Source organism: Pongo abelii, chromosome 16 (genome assembly GCF_028885655.2).
Source record: "Pongo abelii isolate AG06213 chromosome 16, NHGRI_mPonAbe1-v2.0_pri, whole genome shotgun sequence".
Taxonomy (NCBI): Eukaryota; Metazoa; Chordata; class Mammalia; order Primates; family Hominidae; genus Pongo; species Pongo abelii.
Genome location: NC_072001.2, coordinates 40375706 through 40398200, shown reverse-complemented (window position 1 = coordinate 40398200; position 22495 = coordinate 40375706). Strand labels below are relative to the sequence as shown.

General features: G+C 34.8%; 1 pseudogene; it reads right to left on the bottom strand.

Moving 5' to 3' along the window:
- Positions 1-6717: 6717 nt before the first annotated feature.
- The window catches only part of LOC100449450 (small ribosomal subunit protein uS19-like), a 40048-nt pseudogene continuing 24270 nt past the window's right edge, over positions 6718-22495 (bottom strand).

Below are 22495 nucleotides of genomic sequence, written 5' to 3'. Positions count from 1 at the left end.
GGAATTTATCTAATAGATATTTTAAGCTAAATGTTTAAATAAAAATGACCAACACTAATGAAGACTTCCAATGAGAGAGTAATGTTAGACTGAGTCAACAACTCAGTTTCAATGTTTGTTTAGAAAGAGGCATATTATACATAGATGCTCCCTGTTTTAATGAATTTTCTGCATTAAACGCTCTTCCAAACAGCCACAAATTTCTATAGTTGTAGACACTTATGTGAGTACATTGATTACAGATATGTGAATCCAAGATGCTTTTTCAGAATAAAACTAATAGTCCCCTTATCCAGCTAAACGATAGCACTGGCAGGCAGAAAAGAACAACTTAATTAAAATTCTCACAAGTAATAATTTATTCTTAGGATCATTGGTCACAGAGAACCATGAGAAATTTCTCAGTTGCTGATTCCATATCTAAGAATGTGTTGATAGTTAATATGGGTTTTCTTATTTAAGAATAATGATTTTAATTTGATAATGAATGAAAGCAACCTCCAAATTGTACTGATTTTTTTTATTACTGGTGATTGGGGTTGCTCTTCATACAGCCACCTTCTCCTTATCATCACATTGTGACCTGCTGAGACAGGTGCCCTAAACAACACAATTTTGAGGAGCCCTGTGACACTGTTGCTATTGCAGTATCATCTTTTTTTCATAGCAGTTATCACTATCATATATTTTCTTGTTTACGTATTTATATATTAATTTACTGTCTCTCTCCACTCTAGAATGTAAGCTCCATGAAAGCAGGAACATTGCTGTCTTGTTCACCACTGTATTCCCAGTAAGTAAATCTGTCTAGAATTAGCTGGGACCTCAATTAACATCAAGGTATGATTTTGATGCACTGGGACATATTGCTTCTAAAACTTAGAGAACATTTGTTTTATTTAATGGTATTAATTATTATCTGTCTTTTAGATATAAAATTTTAAAATCCCTTGGATGCAGGCATGTTCGTGTTAAAATGTTAAGAGTAAGAAAACATCTGTGTGTCTTGTTTGCATATATATTGTAACCATATTGTCATAGACTGAATTGTGTCTCCCCCCACAAAAAAAAAATTAATTTGTTGAAGCTGTAACTGCCAATATGGTAAGTTTTGAAGAAAGGACCTTTTAGAAGGTTTTATCGTAGTCCATTTTCTGTTGCCTATAACAGAATACCTGAAACTGAATAATTTATAATGAAAAGAAATTTATTTCTTACAATCATGGAGGCTGGGAAATCTAAGGTCAAGGGGGTGCATCTACTGAGAGCATTCTTGCTGCTGGGGACTCGCTATGGTGTTCTCTGGCAGTGCAGAGTATAACATGGTGAGGGGGCTAAGAGGGCTAAAATGTTAATATACTAGATGAGGTCTCTCTTCCACTTCTATAAAGCCACCAGTTTCCTTCCCATGATAACCCATTAATTTGTTAATCCATGAATGGATTAATCCATTCATGAGGGAAGGGCCCTCATGATCTAATCACCTCTTAGAAGTTCCACTGCTCAATAGTGCCGCATTGGGGATTAAATTTCAACATGTTTTGCAGGGGACATTCAAACCATAGCAGAAGGTAATTAAGTTTAAATAAAGTCGTAGGGGTGAGACCCTAGTGTGATAGGATTACTGCTTTTTGTCCTTATAATAAGAAACACCTAAAAGCTCCCCTTCCTACCCCTTGCCATGTGAGGACACAGGAAGAAGGTAGCCATCTCAAGCCAGGAAGTTCTCACCAGAAAGTGAATCTGCCTGCACCTTGATTTTGCACTTCCAACTCTCCAGAACTGTGAGAAAATGAATTTATGTTGTTTAATCCACCTGGTTTATAGTATTTTCTTCTGGCATCCTGAGCTAATACACATACTAATCAACATACAATTTTTAAAATGACTACATTAGAAATTTCTCTATTTTTCATGCTCCATTATTCAGGCCTTTTTATGCTTATGCTATCGATAGCATTTGAAAGCTGTGGTGATGGGGATGAATGGAGAAGGGAAAACACAGTTCTGTGAGATCAGAGCTGAAATTGCCACGATGTAAAGTTTTTTCCTCTACATGCTTCATCATTTATTATGTGCTATGTTCCAAAAATAGGTGGCATTGAATGTACAAGGGAAAGCATATTGGTTGTCATTATATGATCACTGCTTCAATTTTAGATTGGTCAAGGGGATAGACTTCAGGGAGGAGCTTAATCTTCAATTGGCACTAATATTCTCTTAGATCAAGAAAATGGATGGTGCAGTGTTTCACCACTCTTTGGACCTTAGAAAATCAGGTTAACACCAAAATCATGACCACAAATAATTCCCATGTTGCTCTGTGTTAACTCCGACTAAGTGCTTACATTGTTAAATAACTTAGTAACACCTCCAAATATTTGGGAACCTAAGTTTTATTTTATTTTGTTTTCAAGAAGTGAAAGCTACAGGAATTTATGAGCATGAAAAAAAGTCATTGTTGCCAAAGGTTCACCAAAATCATGATTATTTTTAAATGATGTTGGTCATTTTAAAATGCTCCATATACTAATCATCTAAATTAATGAATTAAGCAGGTGCTTACATTGTTTTAATTAACAACACCTGCATTATAGCAACATTGTAGGAGCTTTTTGTGACATCATGTATTAAGAACATGTTGCCAATGCATTTTATAATATGCATTATAAAAAGTTATTAAAAGATGTGACTACATCTTGGAATCCTTCAATAAATATTAATAAAGAATGTATGATTAGGCATTAAAAGTTCATTATCATTCAAACAGATGTTAGACATCAAGTGTCAATGAGCCATTCGATGGCATAAATAGTTCAGTAGTAGTTAGCAGTTTCCCTGAGTGTGTGTTAAATATCCTTCCCTTTATTATTTTGGAAATAGTCTCCATCTAAATGGTAGCTCCTGAGTCTCCTTGTGTGCTACCCAAATATTCATAGGAAAATAGACCAAACAAACCAAAAAACTTTAACTGTCTCAAATCTTACCTCTGAGTTTTAAACTATAGCTACATGTAACTCATGTATTAGATACTGATGATGGTTTAATTTTTCACGCCATGTATAACTATTATAGGAAATTGATTAATTTCCTTTAAATTCTCTTGATTACATTACCAAATATATTTATTGGAACAGAATAATTCTCTGAAGTCCTAGTGGGATTCCATAGCCCATTAATTGCTTTGAAATCTCATGAATCAGCTTGCAACTTGCTTTTGGTGTAGTTAGCAGTGCTGAATGGAATGGCTAAAAATGGAGCCACTTAGTTCATTAATCACTTGTTTTACCAAATATCAGTTTACAAAATAATGCTAAGGAATCTTCTGTAGATGAAAACGGCTAAAAATAGATATAGCATTTTTGGAATTACAGATTCTTGTGCAAATCAATAAAAAGTCCTGAAATGTGTTCTTTTTACAAGGTAGGAAATTCAAAGACTTTGTAAACTACAGCTATGATGATTAATAAGCTATGAAAGCAAACAAATTACAGAATTAACATTATTTCTCTCTCTGTGATATAGAATACAAAATTATGAATAACTAAAATTTAGCTACAATTCTTTTACTTTTATTAAATGGAATCCTAGAATATGATCTCTCCCCACCCCCAGCAAGCCTATTTGCAATGAAGTTTGGACTCATAGGCCAACCAAACAAGCACTATTGATACCACCTTTCATTGTGAGTAGATAAATCTCTTAAACTTTCTGGTTTTTCTCAGTTAAACTAGATTCATTATTTCTAGCGTAAATCCCTTAGCTTTTAAACTAAGACCGAGATTTACTACAGCTCCTTTTGTTTTTTTGTTTTGTTTTGTTTTGTTTGCCAAGAAATGCTTATTAACTTCTTTTTCTCATCTTAGGCAAACAAACCCAGAGGACAACCATGTTTCCTATCAAATAGATCCTGTTCTTAAAGCCTTCTTTCATACAAAAGAAGGCTAAATCCTCAAAGAACCAAAATCTTTAAACCTGTTTGGTTTGTACCATCTCAGGCAACATTTCATGGTGAGGAATATGCCATGGCGTGAGTTGACCTTGAAATTTTCTTATTTTAAAAACAGAAGTATATATATATATTATATAATATATATACATTTGTTTTTGCCCTTTTTTCTTTCCTCCCTTCCTCTCCCCATATATAGTCATATAGATATATATAGTTATACATATAGTTATATATATATAGTTATATATATAGTTATATATATAGTTCTATATATAGTTTATACAGTTTATATATGAGATAATATATATAATATGTTATATATAATATTATATTATATATAATATAATATATATTATATTATATATAATATAATATATAATATTATATATAATATAATATATATTATATTATTATATTAATATAATATATATTATATTATATATAATATAATATATATTATATATTATATAATATATCTATTATTATATAATATAATATAATATATATAGTTTATATATATAGTTATATATATCGTTATAGATATCGTTATATATATCGTTATAGATAGTTATATATAAATTTATATATATATTTATATATGTATATATATAAATATATAGTTATATATATTTATATATAAATATATAGTTATATATATTTATATATATAGTTATATATATATAAATATATACTTATATATATTTATATATATAGTTATATATATATAAATATATAGTTATATATATTTATATATATATAGTTATATATATAAATATATAGTTATATATATTTATATATATAAATATATAGTTATATATATATATAAATATATATTTATATATTTATATATAGTTATATATAGTTATATATATTTATATATAGTTATATATAGTTATATATATTTATATATAGTTATATATAGTTATATATATTTATATATAGTTATATATAGTTATATATATTTATATATAGTTATATATAGTTATATATATTTATATATAGTTATATATAGTTATATATATTTATATATAGTTATATATAGTTATATATATTTATATATATTTATATATAGTTATATATAGTTATATATATTTATATATGTTATATATATTTATATATATATAGTTATATATATATAAATATATAGTTATATATATATAGTTATATATATATAAATATATAGTTATATATATAAATATATAGTTATATATAGTTATATATATTTATATATAAATATATAAATATATAGCTATATATATAAATATATAGATATATATTTATATATATATATAACTATATATTTATATATAAATATATAGTTATATATATTTATATATAAATATATAGTTATATATATAAATATATAGTTATATATATTTATATATAAATATATAGTTATATATTTATTTATGTATATAAATATATAGTTATATATTTATTTATGTATATAAATATATAGTTATATATTTATTTATATATAAATATATAGTTATATATTTATTTATATATAAATATATAGTTATATATTTATTTATATATAAATATATAGTTATATATTTATTTATATATAAATATATAGTTATATATTTATTTATATATAAATATATAGTTATATATTTATATATATAAATATATAGTTATATATATATAAATATATAGTTATATATATAAATACATAGTTATATATATAACTATGTAGTTATATATATAGTTATATATATAACTATCTATTATATATATAGTTATATATATAACTATATATATAATATTTATTATATATATAACTATATATATAATAGATAGTTATATATATAACTATATATATAATAGATAGTTATATATATAACTATATAGTTATATATATTTATATATGATATATATAGTTATATATTTACTTATAGTTATATATAAATATATAGTTATATATTTACATATAGTTATATATAAATATATATAGTTATATATTCATATATAGTTATATATAAATATATATAGTTATATATAAATATATAGTTATATATTTATATAGTTATATATATAAATATATAGTTATATATTTTTATATAGTTATATATATAACTATATATAGTTACATATAAATATATATAGTTATATATATAACTATATATAGATATATATAACTATATATAGTTATATATAAATATATATAGATATATATAAATATATAGATATATATAAATATATATAGTTTTATATGTATAAATATATATATAGTTATATATATATGCTGCTTAAAAATATGGATTCCTAAAACTATATTTTTTAATCCAATAAAGTTATTACATATAATTATGGTTTACAGTTTTCCAAACCCAAGTAGCATTTTGCTCTTGATGCATAGAAAACATCATAGCTTGTAAAGTATATGTACATTGTATGCTTCATATTATAGAATTATTAGCTAATGATAATTGAGCAATTGTTATATTTGGTAGTGTTTCAAGTGCTTTATATTATAAATAATTTAATCCTATCAACCTGATAAGATAGACAGCAGTGTAGTTTCCACTTAATAGTTGAGGACACTGAGACACTAACTTGTTAAGTAACTCTTAAGGCTCATAGCTAATAAGTAAAGGAATCAAAATTTGAATCCAGGGTAGAGACAAAGCCAAAGCTTACAAGATATGCAATTGTGCCCTGAATTTCCAGGCTTGAATAAGTTCAAACCCATTTCTTGAGGCTTCTATGTGAAAAAAAAAAAAAAAAAAGAAAGAAAGAAAAAAAAGACTCAACACAGTGGATCGGTTTTACTTTACAAATTTATCTCAAATTTCACATGGGTTCTCAACATGGTCCAGGAATTCTGCAATTCTTGTATAATAAACTTCATCTCCTGCTTTCTGAGATGATGATTTCATAATTTTTCCTCTCTTTAAATGTTCTACATCAGCTTTTCTTTCCCAATTAGTTTTATTATTGCCTTTTTTTTCCTAAAAAAAAAAAAAAAAAAAAGGGAGGGAGGGAAATAGTAGAGTAGCACTTTCTCATTTCCCACCAACTCTGTGAACATTTATGCCTTTCTTCTCCTAATATAATTAAGCAAAAGTTTCTCTTTATTGCAAGAAAAGTTTCTCTGTGAGGGTGCTGGATTTGAGTCCTACCCACCAGCTTCGCCTAGCCCCCTCTCAGCTGAATTGGCAATATCTTCCTCTCTAATAGACCACCCTTGGTACCTTGCAACCTACTCTGGCCTTTTCATCCTAAAGATAATACAGACTTCCACAGAACCCCTTGTCTAGTCCATCTTCCATACCATTTCTCTGCTCCTCTTCACAGCAAATTACTCCTCTTGATTTCTCTACTTCCTCATATTTATTCTCTTATCATCCTAATTCACGGTGGCTCTGTTTCCGTCATGCAACAAAAATGGCTTCCGGCCATGATGCTAAATCCTCTGGACACCTTTCTGTCCCTGTCATATTCCACCTCTCAGCGATATTCCACATGGTTATTTACTCTTTTGAAAACTCATCTCTCTAGCATTTCATAATGCCACCTTTGTCTAGTTTTCCTCCTGCCTCTCTAAAGCATTTTCTTAATCTCCTTTACAGGTTCTGCTGTCTCAACCCAACTTATTATCTAAACAATGGCATTTCCCACAGTTTTTTCTGAATCTTTTTCCTCTATTCTCTCCTTACCCTCTTCTTAAGACCTTCAGCATATTAAACTGTCTTTACATGTTTGTGGTGGACTGAATAATGGCCCCTCCAAAAGGTATCTCTATCCTAATCCATGGAATCTGTGAATGATACCTTATATGGCAAAAAGGGAAGTTTCAGCTATGACTTAATTAAGAAACTTGAGATGGTGCAATTATACTGGATTCTCCATGTGGGGCCTAAATGCAATCCCACATATCCTTATGAAAGGAAAGCAGAGGAAGATTTAGGGCATACAGAAGGAGAGAATGTGATATGAGCACAGAGGCAGAGATTGGAGTCATGCAGCCACAAGCTAAGGAATACTGTAGCCCCAGGAAACTGGAAGAGGCAAGGAGCAGATTCTGTAGCAGAGGCTCCAGAGGGAGCATGGCCTTATTGACACCTTAATTCTTCCTTGATTTCAAGCTTCTGGTCTCCAGTACAGAGAGTAATGTCTGTACTGTGGTTCTAAATCTATTGTAATTTGTTACAGCAGCCACAGTAAACTATTGCAAAGCTAAAGGTTACTAACTTAAATATATAATCCAAATTTCTTCTCTGAGCTTTAGAATCATAAAGAAGTATCTTCTGGCCTTCACCATGTGAATACCTTAGAGTTATTTCATCTGTAACATGTCCACCATGGAATTCTTGTCGCTGTATCCCTTCCCCATGCTTGCTCCTTTCCCAATCTGCCTGTGTCAATCAATGGTATTGTCATCCACCCAACATCTCAGGCTAGAAATTGCATCCATCCCTTGATTCTTGTCATCTTCTTGCCTTAGAAATGCATGGAGGGATCCCCACATCTAATCCGTCAACACACCGTGGCACCTTTTTGGAATCTCAGGTACACTGAATTGGCTTAATCATGACAGTCTCTTATCATTTGTCCATGCATGGTTTATTTTTATTTATAAGCACACTTCATTTTATTGCACTTCACTTTATTATACCTCACAAATACTGATTTTTTACAAATTGAGGGGTTATGGCAACCCCTTAGTGAGGAAGCTGGTGGGTAGGACTAGAATCCAGCACCCTCACAGCATCCTGCATACGGTAAGTCTATTGGTTCCATTTTTCTAACAGAGTGTGCCTTCTTCATGTCCCATGGTCATATGTTGGTAAGTCGCACAATATTCCATACTTTTTCATGATTATTATATTTGTTTTTGGTGATCTATTATCTGTGATCTTCGATGTTACTGTTGGCATTGTTTAGGGATGCCACGAACCACACTCATCTAAGAGGGTGAACCTCATCATAAATATGTGCGTTCTGACTGTTCCACCACCTGTTGTTTCCTCCTTTCTCCCTCTCCTTGGGCCTCCCTATACCCTAAAACACAACAGTATTGAAATTAGGCCAATATATCACCCTTGGTTGCCTTTAAGTGTTCAAGTGAAAGGAAGAGTCACACATCTCTCACTTTAAATCAAAAGCTATAAACGATTAAGCTTAGTGAGGAAGATATGTCAAAAGCCAAGATATGCTGAAAGCTAAGCCTCTGGTGCTAGTTAGCCAAGTTGCAAATACAAAGGAAAAGTTTTTGAAATAAATTAATAGTGCTACTTCAGTGTACACATGAACGATAAAAAAGCAAAACAGTCTTATTGCTGATAATGGAGAACGTTTCAGTGGTCTGGATAGAAGATCAAACCAGCCAAAACTTTCCCTTATGTCAAAGCCTGATCCAGAGCAAGACCTTAAATCTGTTCAATTCTGTGAAGGTTGAGAGAGGTGAGGAAGCTGCAGAAGAAAAGTCCGAAACTAGCAAAAGTTAGGCCATGAGGTTTAAGAAAAGATGCCATCTCCACAACATAAAAGGGCAAGGTTAAGCAGCAAGTGCTGATGTAGAAGCTGCAGCAAGCTATCCAGAAAATCTACTTAAAATAACTGATTAAGGTGGTGGCATTAAAACAACAGATTTTTCACTGTAGAAGAAACAGCTTTCTATTGAAAGAAGATGCCAGCTAAGATTTTCATAGCTAGAGAGTAGAAAGTCAATGCTTGGCATCAAAGCTTCAAAAGACAGGCTGACTTTCTTGGTAGGGATTAATGCAGCTGGTGATTTTAAGTTGAAGTCAATGCTTGTTCCTCATTGTGAAAATCCTAGGGCCCTTAAGAATTATGCTAAACCTACTCTGCTCCTTCTCTATAAATAGAACAAGAAAGCCTAGATGAGAGCACATCTGTTTAGAGCATGGTTTATTGAATATTTTAAGCCCACTGTTGAGGCCTACTGCTCAGAAAAAAAATTACTTTCAAAATATTATTGCTTATTTACAATATGCATAGTCACCCAAGAGCTCTGGTGGAGATGTACAAGGAGATGAATGTTTTTATGCCTGCTATCAAAATATCAATTTTGCAGCCAAGGGATCAAGGAGTAATTTTGACTTTCAGGTCTTATTATTTTAAAAATATGTTTTATAAGTCTGTAGCTGCTGTAAATAGGAATTCCTCTGATAGATCTTGGCAAAGTAATTTGAAAATCCTCTAAATAAATTTTTACCATTTTAGAAGCTGTTAAGAACATTTGTGATTCATGGGATGAGGTTAAAATATCAATACCAAACAAGAATTTGGAAGAAGTTGATTCCAACCCTTGTGGATGACTTTGAGGGGTTCAAGACTTCAGTGAAGGAAGTAATTTCAAATGTGGTGTAAATAACAAGAGAGCTAGAATTAAAAGTGGAGCCTGAAGATGTGATTGAATTGCTCTAATCTGTTAAATGATAAAATTTTATCAGATAAGTTGATTTTTATCAATGGTGAAGAAAGTGGTTTCTTGAGATGGAACCTAGGCTGGGTGCGGTGGCTCACACCTGTAATTCCAGCACTTTGGGAGGCCGAGGGGGGCTGAATACTTGAGGTCAGGAGTTCGAGACCAGCCTGGCCAACATGGTGAAGCCCCATCTCTACTAAAAATACAAAATTAGCCAGGCATGGTGACACACACCTGTAATTCCAGCTACTTGGGAGGCTGAGGCAGGAGAATCACTTGAACCTGGGAGGTGGAGGCTGCAGTGAACTGAGATTGCACCACGGTACTCCAGCCTGAGCAACAAGAGCAAAACTCTATCTCAAAAAACAAACAAAGAAACAAACAAACAAGGAGATGGAATCTATGGCTGGTGAAGATGCTGTGAACTTTGTTAAAATGGCAACAAAGGATTTAAAATACTGCATAAACTTAGTTGATAAAGTCGTGGCAGGGTTAGGGAGGATTAATTCCAATTTTGGAAAAAAGTTCTACTATGGATAAAATGCTATCGAACAATATTACATGCCACAGAGAAATCTTTTACGAAAAGAAAAAGTCAATCTCTGTGGCAAACTTCATTGTTGTCTTATTTTAAGAAATTGCCACAGCCACCCTAATCTGCAGCAACCACCACCCTCACCAGTCAGCAGCCATAAACATTGAGTCAAGACCCTCCACAAGAAAAAAGATAATGACTTGCCGAAGGCTCAGATGCTGGTTAGCAAGTTTTAGCAATAAAGTATTTTTAAATTAAGATATGTACATTGTTTCTTAGACATAATGCTAATATGTCTTAAAATTATTATTACTTAAAATTAAATTTCTATTAAAATAGATTACTGTATAAAATAGATTACTATTTGCTGTATAAAATAGATTACTTTTTAAAAATTAATATAATATTGCTAAAATTTAAGCATATTTGTGTTGATATAGATTGTTTTTGCTATTGTCTAACTTCCATATGCACTGAGAAATCAGAAAATTTGTGTGACTTATTGTGATATTCACTTTATTGCAGTGGTCTGGAACTGAACACACAATATACCTGAAATATAGCTGTAGTTAGTTTTCAAGTTTGTGGTAATCTAATAAGCACCTGTGAACCCAAAACAAACATCTGTGAACTCAAAATAAAACTGAAGACCAGAAAATAACCTCCATCTAATGCTTTTCTCTCTCATTCCATAAGCCTGTCTCACTCAACCTGAGCTAAACTATCATCTTGGATGCCATGTCTATCATTTTCTTGCTTTCCTTTTTAAAAACAGTTTTTTTGCCTCTGCATGTACAGTATTCCAAAATAGCATATCTCATTATTTTAGTTATTTTAATTTTATTTTTAAAGTGGTTTCATGTAGCTAGGAGTTGGACTTACTTTTTTAAAAAATTAACATTATATTGCTAAAATTTAAGCATATTTGTGTTGATATAGATTTTTGTTTTTGCTATTGTCTAACTTTTCACTATGTGAGTGACTATGCCACAGTTTATTCATCAGCTCTTTTGATGATGGGCACCTCCGTTGTTTCCATATGTTCCTTTTGTAATTAATGCTGCTATAATCATTCTTATGCATGTCTACTATTGTATAGGTGCATACCTTTGGGCATTATATATTTAGTGCCAAAATTACTGAGTCATTTTCTCATAATTTTTGTTTCCTAAGCACCCCTTCTCTCCATCTGCACCACCCATTCATCTATATCTTCTTCATCTCCACCTAGTCTCCAACAGTCTCTTCCCTGGTATATTTTCTGGTTTCTCCTGGCAATTTAGGCTTCACAATGCAGCCAATGTAATATTCTTTATGAAGAGAATGAGATTATTTTTCCTCTCAAATTAAAACTCCTCACTCATTTCTTATTATTTTTCAACAAAATCTAAACTTCTTGCAAAGGCCAAGTGGCCCTTTCCTGCCCACTGTTCCAGCCTTCCAGCATACCTTCCCTGCTCTCTTTTTACATGCCAATCACACTGACGTCCTCTCAGCTGCGCAAAGACCCCAGGCTCTTTCCCACCTCAGTTACCTCATATGTGCATTTCTTTATACCTGAAATATTTCCTCTTGCTTCTAATGTGGCCAAGCCTTCTCTTCATTCAAGTCTTATCATAAAGCTCATCTTCCAGAAAATTGTTTCCTCACCACCTGTTCATTGTTAGATCCTTGTTTATTATCTTTTGCAGAATCCTTTCATTTCCTTCATAATATGTGCCGCAAGTTGTAATACTTATTTCTGCCTCCTTTTTTGCTATACTATAAAGTCTGAAAAGGCAAGGACTGGTTTTATCTTCTTATAATGGCCTAGCAAACTGTTTGCCATACACAGATCAAACGATATGAAATGACCAGTATATACTTCTTTCTTACTATAGAAAGGCAGTATCACATGATCATCTGGTTAAAACTAAGAATAGTTGGCATTCAATGAAAAATTCTTAAAGTCCTAGCTAAATGAAGGAGTGGATGGATACACACGCTATAGGGTAAGGATAGTGGCAGCACAGCTTACATTGAGAATTCTGGAAGAAAGGCACCTCGTGAGTTAGAATGCTGTTATGTTTTGACTCCACCTTTCAACACTCCACACAAGAATAATCCAGTTTGAGACAACTTGGTAAAGTAACAACTTCCACTTTTATTACCTGCTCTAACATCCTAGCACCTGAAGACACTTAGCCCAATTAACAATGTTGATCAATCTCCTCCACACAATGGAATCCAGTTCTGTAATTTTTTAATTTATCCATTGTAGCTTTATTTACTATCTTATTTCTTTTATTAATTTTAACTACATTCTTGGGTCCCGACCTGCCTCAAACAAGTTTCAATTGCCATAGCGATTCTTTAAACATATGGTATTTTTTTGATTCAGTTTATCCTGAGTCTAATAGTCAAAGTCTGCCCCCTGTTCTTACCAGCCCATACTTTTTCCTTTGGGCTTGTGTCCAGCTGTGGCAACTAGTGTTATTCTGTTTTGTTTTCCACAATACTTCATCTATTTCTCTCTCGCTTTTTTTTTTTAAGAGACAATATCTTACTCTGTCACCCAGGCTGGAGGCTAGAGTGCAGTGACACGATTCTAGCTCACTGCAGCCTCGAACTCCTGGGCTCAAGCAATCCTCCCACTTCAGCCTCTCAAGTAGCTAGGACTACAGGTGTGTGACATCATGCATGGCTATCTTTTTTATTTTTTGTAAAAACAAGGTCTTACCACATTGCCCAGGCTGGTCTCAAACTCCTGGCCTCAAGTGATCCTCTTGCCTGAGCCTCCCAAAGTGCTGGGATTACAGGCATGAGCCACTGTGCCTAGCCCCTTTTTATATAAGAATATCTCATCCTGGACATTCATATACTGTCTTTTTTTTTTGTATTTGTAGTTACAATGGCTAGAAATATATACCTTCTTTATCTGCAGTATTTACTTACTTCAGTGCTATTGACCAATTTTTTTTAATCCACTGAGATTCATTTTTGCTCTTGGGTTGTAATATAATTTGTCGCTGTGTTCCCACCCAAATCTCATCTCAAATTGTAATCCACGTAATTCCCACATGTTGCAGGCAGAACCAGTGAGAGGTGATTGCATCATGGAGGTGGTTCCCCCATGCTGTTCTTGTGATAGTGAGTGAGTTCTCAGGAGATCTGATGGTTTTGTAAGTGTTTGATAGTTCCTCCTTCACAAGCTCTCTCTCTGGCCTGCTACCATGTTAAGATGTGCCTGCTTCCCCTTCTGCCATGATTGTAAGTGTCCTGAGGCCTCCCAGCCATGCATAACTGACTCAATTAAATCTCTTTTTTAAATAAATTACCCAGTCTCAGGGAAAACCTTTATAGCAGTGTGAAAATGGACTGATACAGGCTGTGAATCAGATCTAACTTGTAAACAGTGAAAATGTTATTCTTGACCTTTAGACTTAAAAGCTTTTGGATACTATATACTAAATTGTATATAGTATATTGTACTATTTACAGTAGTCAAGACAAAGATTTTTTGTCATTATCAGAATATATCCCCATAGATATAACAGAGTGATAAGAACTTGCTGGTTCTCAAACCCATTCTCAGTCAGATCTTGCTCTGGAACACAGGGTGATGCAAAGTTTTCATAAAGTATGTTTACGGGATATTTTTGCCTAGATAGTCTATGTTTGGGAAAGTGGCTCATTATTTGCAGCTGATTCATTTTAAAGTTTTGCCAAAATACTATACAAGTAACAAAACTATTACATTATGTGTTAATATACTAATAATTATTCATCTATATTTAATGTTTTTAAAATACCAAAATGATGGCTTGAGCTTAAAAACAAATAAGAACAAAGAAAATCTCAAATATTATGAAATTATAAAAGTGTAAAAGTATCAAAAGCTTGCTTTTTCAAGATCTCTTTAAGGGATCTTTTCTCCACTCTTTTATACTCACGTTTGAAGCTGAAGGTGGGCATCTGGAAGAAGCATCTATCATAAACCATAAGAATGATTAATCCTCCGGGTCATATATCCCCCCATCATTTGCTCATGGCCAGATTCCTCTTGAGCTTAAAACTAATTCCATTCATGCTTTGGGCCTGGAGCACTGCACTCATTTGCATAATACATTTTGCACTCACTGGATGCCAAGTGTAGATTAATAATCTGATTTGGGGAATAGTGAACAATTGTTTGGGAAAGTTCAATTGTTACTGCTTTCGGGGTGCTTGAATTACAAATCTAGTGACAAGTAGCATATTGATCCAAACATGTTTATGTCATACAAATAAAAATCATAGAAATATCAATATTTGAATTTAAAATACGGCAGTCTTGCCCGACATTCACTGCCTTTTGGCAGGCAATTCAGTGAATCTGTGAATGTATTCATGCGAATAATTGTTCATGATCACACTAAATCTTTTGACTGCTATTGTTAGCTCAAACCACACAATGCCATAGCAGGGTTTTTGGAACTATTTTTGAATTTTTCTGAATGGAATACATACCCAGGGGCCCAGAGTGGGATTTTAACTGGGTTGCATTTATTTTTGGCTATCTGTCTGTTTGCTCATACCTCACAGCATTTCAATCCAAAGCACATTTTTAAAAAATGTAGAATTACTTGGTTCAGGTAAGCGTTATTTGAATGCTGCTTCCATGGTACCAAAGAGATAGTCAGAGAGTCAATTATTTTCCTATTTTCAGAGGCCATAACAATCCCAACACCACCTCTCAGTAATATTGACCAAGTGTATGGGTCTCCTTAATAATGTTTTTCTTTGTAAATGATCTTTTGGCCAGAGCCATGAGACCACAATCAGTCACTGGAAATCCCTGAGAAAGAAAACATTTTGGTGTAAAGGGTTTATGAAAAATGACACTTTGTCGCAGTTTTTCCAAGCAAATTATAACTGCCTGTCATGCAGACAAGGGTTGCCATGGTAAGCGGTTTTTTGAATAGGTAAACCAAATAAAAGTGAGATGGAGCATGTGTAAAGCTCGTGGGAAAGGGAAGTTCAGGTTGCCTGGAGCAAGAATAACCTCAGTATTTAAAGTCACGGAAGAACCCAACACCCTTTCCCCAAATGTAGTGCAGGCAAATGTCTGTTTTCTTTCTCAGACAGTTTCTTTCTGAAATGTTTAGCATAGAAATCACTAATGGTTTGTAGGAGAAATGGCTGAATCACAGTACTATTACTATTGTGATAGGGTTAATTGTTTATTGATTCTAAAAAAAAAATGAACCTCTCTTCTCTTCAACGTACATCGTTGTCATTGTGCCACATATAGAACAGTATTTCAGATACTTAGTCTTCAAACAGTAGCCAAAAGGCAGGGTAAAAGTTTCATAATTCTAACACATAAGCTTATTAAAATTATTTAGTAGGACACTGTCACTTCTAAGTAGCCCTAATTCAAGAACTCTTATGTTTATATTATGATTTCACTTGTCAAAATGTATCAATACATACCACATTATTGAACACACAGCTTTTAATACACTTTCTAGGATGCCGGCTCTCTCATGTAAGTGTCAAAAACTCCAGTCCAGTATTCCATTCTCCCATCCTCATATTTGTACCTACATGTGCCTACAAATATCTTTATTTGCATGTCTAACAGATAAATCCCTTCTTCAATATAGTGGGCTGAGCATGAGCTAAGTTGTCCCTCTCTACATAAAGTCTGTAAGAATGACATATATTAGCAATTAAACAAATAAATAAATTATGCATAGAAACTAAAAGTTAGAAAAGGGAATATACCAGCAGAAAATTTTTAGAAGACCGGGTATGGTGGCTCAAACCTATAATCTCAGCACTTTGGGAGGCCAAGGTTGGCAGATGGCTTCAGCACAGGAGCTACAGACCAATCTGGGCAACATGGTAAAACTCTGTCTCTACAAAAAATACATGCATCTGTGGTCTCAGTTATGTGGAAGGCTGAGGTGCAAGGATCACTTGAGCTCAGGAAGTTGAGGCTGCAGTGAGCCATGATGGAACCACTGCACTCCAGCCTGGGCAACAAAGTGAAGCCCTGTCTCAAAAAATAAATAAATAGATAAATAAGAAAACTCTTAAAAATTCTGGAGGATGGCAAGCAATAAGATTGAAGCAGTAGGATTGGAGTTGTTGGATACTGAAATTAGGAGGTAGCCTAGGAGGAATCATCAGAAGGCTAGAAAGCAAAAGCAGCCAAGTGAATCAGCACTGTTATAACATGAACCAAGCTGCTATGGCAGAGACTTTTGTCTCCAAGTAGTGGCAGGGGTGTGTGAGCTTGGGTCAGAAGACAGTGCCACATCCAGATGGCTAGCAAAGGCTGGGAGAAATAGCATACATGCCCAGAGGATGAGCTACCCAGGTATAGCACCAGAAAGTATGTACCACTCTTCCTCAGAGCTCGCTGAGAAATAGCCAACATAGCTTCTCAGCAGGCTCTCCTATCTCTCCCCTTAGCAGGCCTTAGGCCCATATAAATACTATTTAACAAGAAATCACCATTTCAAGGATGGACACACAATCAAGGCTCTCCAAGCACTGAGGAAAACCAAGAGCCTAAAGGCAAGACAATAGAATCAATAAATGAATTGCTTACACTGGAACAAACAAAAATAATAAAGCAAAGAGAAAAAATGTTAAAATGAATATAACTGATACCTGTATTGAGAAAAATAAAGGAAAATAGAATACTCATGAAAAAGGAACATGTTTTGTGCAAAAGAGCCAATTCAGAATCTCAGAAATGAAAAATACAATTGATAGTTAAAGAAAACGCAATGGATTCTCCCAGAGAGCCCCTTAGAAAAGCTATGATGTGGAGGATATACACAAAAATTCTAGCGTTAATTTTGTAGTAACTTCAGGTTTAGAGAAAATAAAAAATGAAAGGCAATATTTAAACGACTAAAGATAAGAAGCCCCCAGAAATTAAAAAAAAGGTTCATCAGTATTTACACTAAAAGTACACACAAGCCAAACATAATTTAAATCTAAAAACAGTCTCTATTTATAATATGCTGGTATAAAATTTCAGAAACTGAAGATAAAGAGAAAAATTATAAACATTACTAAAGGGATACAAAAGCAGATTATTAATACTGGAACAAGATTTAGATTAATATCAGTCTTCCCTAAAGCAACCCTAGAGAAGCAAGAAGATGATGGAGCAATATCTTGGAGGCAGTGATTAGGGAAAGTAGCTTTATCCTAGGATTCTACAGGCAAGCAGACATTCAAATGCAAGGGTAAAATTGAGACATGTTTTCATAGAAATTAAGACAGAAAGGCAGCCAAGACTCTAAAAGTTTACCAGTTGATCAGTTCCACAGATGTCTGAAAGAATATAGTAAAGTAAGAGGAATGTCTACTGGCCTGTGAAATGGACTACCAGCAAAATGGAGCTCCCGATTCCCCCTCCACAATTCTGTCTCTTTCCCAATCTTCTCCATCTTGGCCAATGGCATAATTGTTGACCATGACACTTGTGATTCATCTTTCACTCTTCCTCTTCATTTTTCGTCTTCCTCTACATTTAATTCATCGTATCCTATAGGTTCTATCTTCAGAATTATCTTGAATCTATTACTTTTCTCCAACTGTACTGCCATCACCCAAGCTCAAGCCACCTTCATCTTCTTCCCATACTGCTGCAATAACCTCTTCCTGGGACTTTTCTCATTTATTTTCCTCCTCAGAGTACTTGCATTTACTGTCCCCTCCATCAGTAATATTCTTCCACCACTCTTCATCTGGATTGTTCATTTCCATTTTTAGAGTCTTAGCTCAAATGTTGCTTCTTCCACCTTTTTTTTTGGTTGACATTTGCTTTATAACACCCTGTTTGTTTTCTGCGTGATACTTATCACAGCCTATAATCACTTTTTAAACTATTTTATTGTCTATCTTTTCCACTAACATGTAAGCTGAGGATAGTGGTCCCACTTGTATTGTTTATTAAGTTTTCTTCACCTCAAAGGGGCTCATTTTGTTCTGAGCCAATAACATACTTACTGACATGGAACATTTGGAAAACAGCTACCTTCACTGATTGAATGGACCCTAGGAGGTGCATGAGAAGTATCTTGAACCATATTAGGAATTGAGTTTCATAACATTCCCCTACAGCCATTCATACAAAGACAATTGTCCAGTAGACTAGAGGCAAGAAGGTGTGCAGGTGATAACCCTAACCAGGAACACAAATGGAGATGATGTGTCCCCTGTAATAAATTTACCACAGAAATGGGAGAAGTCTGAAAGGTTAGCCAGACTGAGCCTGGGGTTTGAGGCTCTTATCACCTACCCTCCCCTTTTCTCAGCCTCTATCATACATATGTCATTTGGGAAGGAAAGGTTTTGGCAAGTCTAAACCATTCTGCTCTAGAATACTCCCCTGAAAGAGCTGAGCTTAAGAGAAGTGTTTTCTCTAAAATTCTGAGGAAGTGATGAGTAGCAGAGACTCAGGGGAGGTTGCCAGTTCTGACAAATGTTGTCCAGAGGATGTCAGAAAACAGAAAAAGTACAGAAACAGCCTGAGGCCAACACAGTACTGTGAGTGTGGAGCAGTGGTCTGTGGGGCTGTAAGCGAGGGCCTTAAATCCTGCATGAAACACCTGCCTCCTCTCCATGCAGACTTGCAACCACCCTCCCCTTGCCAGAGTCTCTCAGGGGACAGTCATCTTTTCTTAGGAACTATAACTGGTTGGGGACAAACACATAACACATTTGACTCTCCGGATTCTCAAAAACGTTTGGGGAGGACCCACTCGAAAAAATAAAGACGCTATACTAATCTCGGAATTAGAGGCTCACAGTGTTGAAATTTGGAGATTCTCGGAGTTGAGACATGGCTTAAGGGTACAAAGACAAAAATGCATAGGTTCTCTACTTATAGAGACCCAAATTAATTAGAGTAAAAATAACAGTGATGATGAAAAACAGTATTGATTCTTTTGTGTCAAGGTCTCTGCTAAACACTGTACACACTTTATCCATTTTAACTTTTCAGTAATCATATGAATCAAGTACAATTATTATCAATTTTTAGATGAAGGAAATGAAGCTTGTAATGATAATGTTACTTATCTAAACTGATAAGTTTTGGAGCTAGTAGAATCCAGACAGTCCAGAGGTCCAGACAGTGCTTCATGACTGTGCTCACTGACTTCCTAACAGTACTGAGGAAGTAAACCTATTAAACATTACAGTCACAATGCAGTTTATAGATATTCCCTAACCACAGTTAAACCTGAAGTTGCCCCTTGAATTCCTGGGGGCAGAGCATGGCTACTACACACAGAATATTTAGGCGGTATCTCTGTAGAAGGGCTTCATTAGCTAGTGGATGCTTGGCCACCCATCTCCAAGAGGCAAAAGAGGAACCAACCCTTGGAGCAGGGCTGCAGCTGATTTGGTGGGGTAGGAAATACAAGTTTCCATGGGAATGCCCATGTTTGGCTGGGGAAGTCAAGGGAAGGATTATCAGAAGCAATAATATTTGAATTGACTCTGGACTAAAAATACAACATGAGAGGACTATAGTCCCATGGCTTAGGCTGAGGACAGCACTCTATTCCATGCAAAAATAAATGTGAGGAAAGCAGAGTACCAGGGCTGGAAGACTGGACTACTACATATACTATCTAGACAGAGACTCAGAAAGATAAGATAGAGACTCAGCCAAATGAGATATTAGTGAGAAGGCAAAATTTTAATAAAACCACAGGTTAAGGTCAGAGTGGCATCAACCAGTAAGCTGGCTTGAAACTAATTCCTTGAAAATTGAACTGGAGCTTTAATTCCCCTAAAAACAGGATTGATCCCAACAAAGGAAACTGGGGAACTTTTAAAAAAAGAAGAAAAAGAAACAAACACCAATACTAGCAGAAGAAATGAGATGACTAAATTAGAAATGAACTGAATGAAACTGAGATGAAAAAATTCATACATAGGATCAACAAAGCCAACGATTGGTTCTTGGAAAGAATAGACAATATGTATAGATCTCTAGATGCATTAACAAAAGAAAAAGAGAAGACACAAATACAATAAAAAATGATGAAGATGACATTACAACTGATCCCACAGAAATACAAAAGATCCTCACAGAATACTATTAAAAACTTCGTGCACACAAATTAGAAAATATAGAGGAAATGGATACATTCCTAGAAACATATAACCTCCTATGACTGAATCAGGAAGAAAATGAAAACCTGAAAAGAACAATAACAAGTTCTGAAATTGAACCAGTTATTTAAAAAAAAAAACAAAAAAACAAAAAACCTACCAACCAAAAAAAAACCTCTGGACCAGATGAATTTAGAGCTGAATTCTACCAAATGTACAAAGGTACAAAGAATGGTACCAATCTTACTGAAACTGTTTCAGAAAAATCAAGGAAAAAGGGGAGGAGGAGCCAAGATGGCCGAATAGGAACAGCTCTGGTCTACAGCTCCCAGCGTGAGCAACGCAGAAGACGGGTGATTTCTGCATTTCCATCTGAAGTACCGTGTTCATCTCACTAGGAAGTGCCAGACAGTGGGCGCAGGTCAGTGGGTGAGTGCACCGTGCGCCAGCTGAAGCAGGGGTGAGGCATTGCCTCACTCGGGAAGCACAAGGGGTCAGGGAGTTCCCTTTCCAGGGGTGACAGACGGCACCTGGAAAATCGGACCACTCCCACCCGAATACTGTGCTTTTCCGACGGGCTTAGGAAACGGTGCCCCAGGAGATTATAGCCCGCACCTGGCTCAGAGGGTCCTACGCCCACGGAGTCTCGCTGATTGCTAGCACAGTAGTCTGAGATCAAACAGCAAGTCGGCAGTGAGGCTGGGGGAGGGGCGCCCGCCATTGCCCAGGCTCGCTTAGGTAAACAAAGCAGCCGGGAAGCTTGAACTGGGTGGAGCCCACCACAGCTCAAGGAGGCCTGCCTGCCTCTGTAGGCTCCACCTCTGGGGGCAGGGCACAGACAAACAAAAAGACAGCAGTAACCTCTGCAGACTTAAATGTCCCTGTCTGACAGCTTTGAGGAGAGCAGTGGTTCTCCCAGCACACAGCTGGAGATCTGAGAAAGGGCAGACTGCCTCCTCAAGTGGGTCCCTGACCCCTGACCCCCCAGCAGCCTAACTGGGAGGCACCCCCCAGCAGGGGCAGACTGACACCTCACACGGCTGGCCAGGTACTCCAACAGACCTGCAGCTGAGGGTCCTGTCTGTTAGAAGGAAAACTAACAGAAAGGACATCCACACCAAAAACCCATCTGTACCTCACCATCATCAAAGACCAAAAGTAGATAAAACCACAAAGATGGGGAAAAAACAGAGCAGAAAAACTGGAAACTCTAAAAAGCAGAGTACCTCTCCTCCTCCAAAGGAACGCAGTTCCTCACCAGCAACGGAACAAAGCTGGATGGAGAATGACTTTGACGAGCTGAGAGAAGAAGGCTTCAGACGATCAAATTACTCCGAGGTACGGGAGGATAGTCAAACCAAAGGCAAAGAAGTTGAAAACTTTGAAAAAAATTTAGAAGAATGTATAACTAGAATAACCAATACAGAGAAGTGCTTAAAGGAGCTGATGGAGCTGAAAACAAAGGCTCGAGAACTACATGAAGAATGCAGAAGCCTCA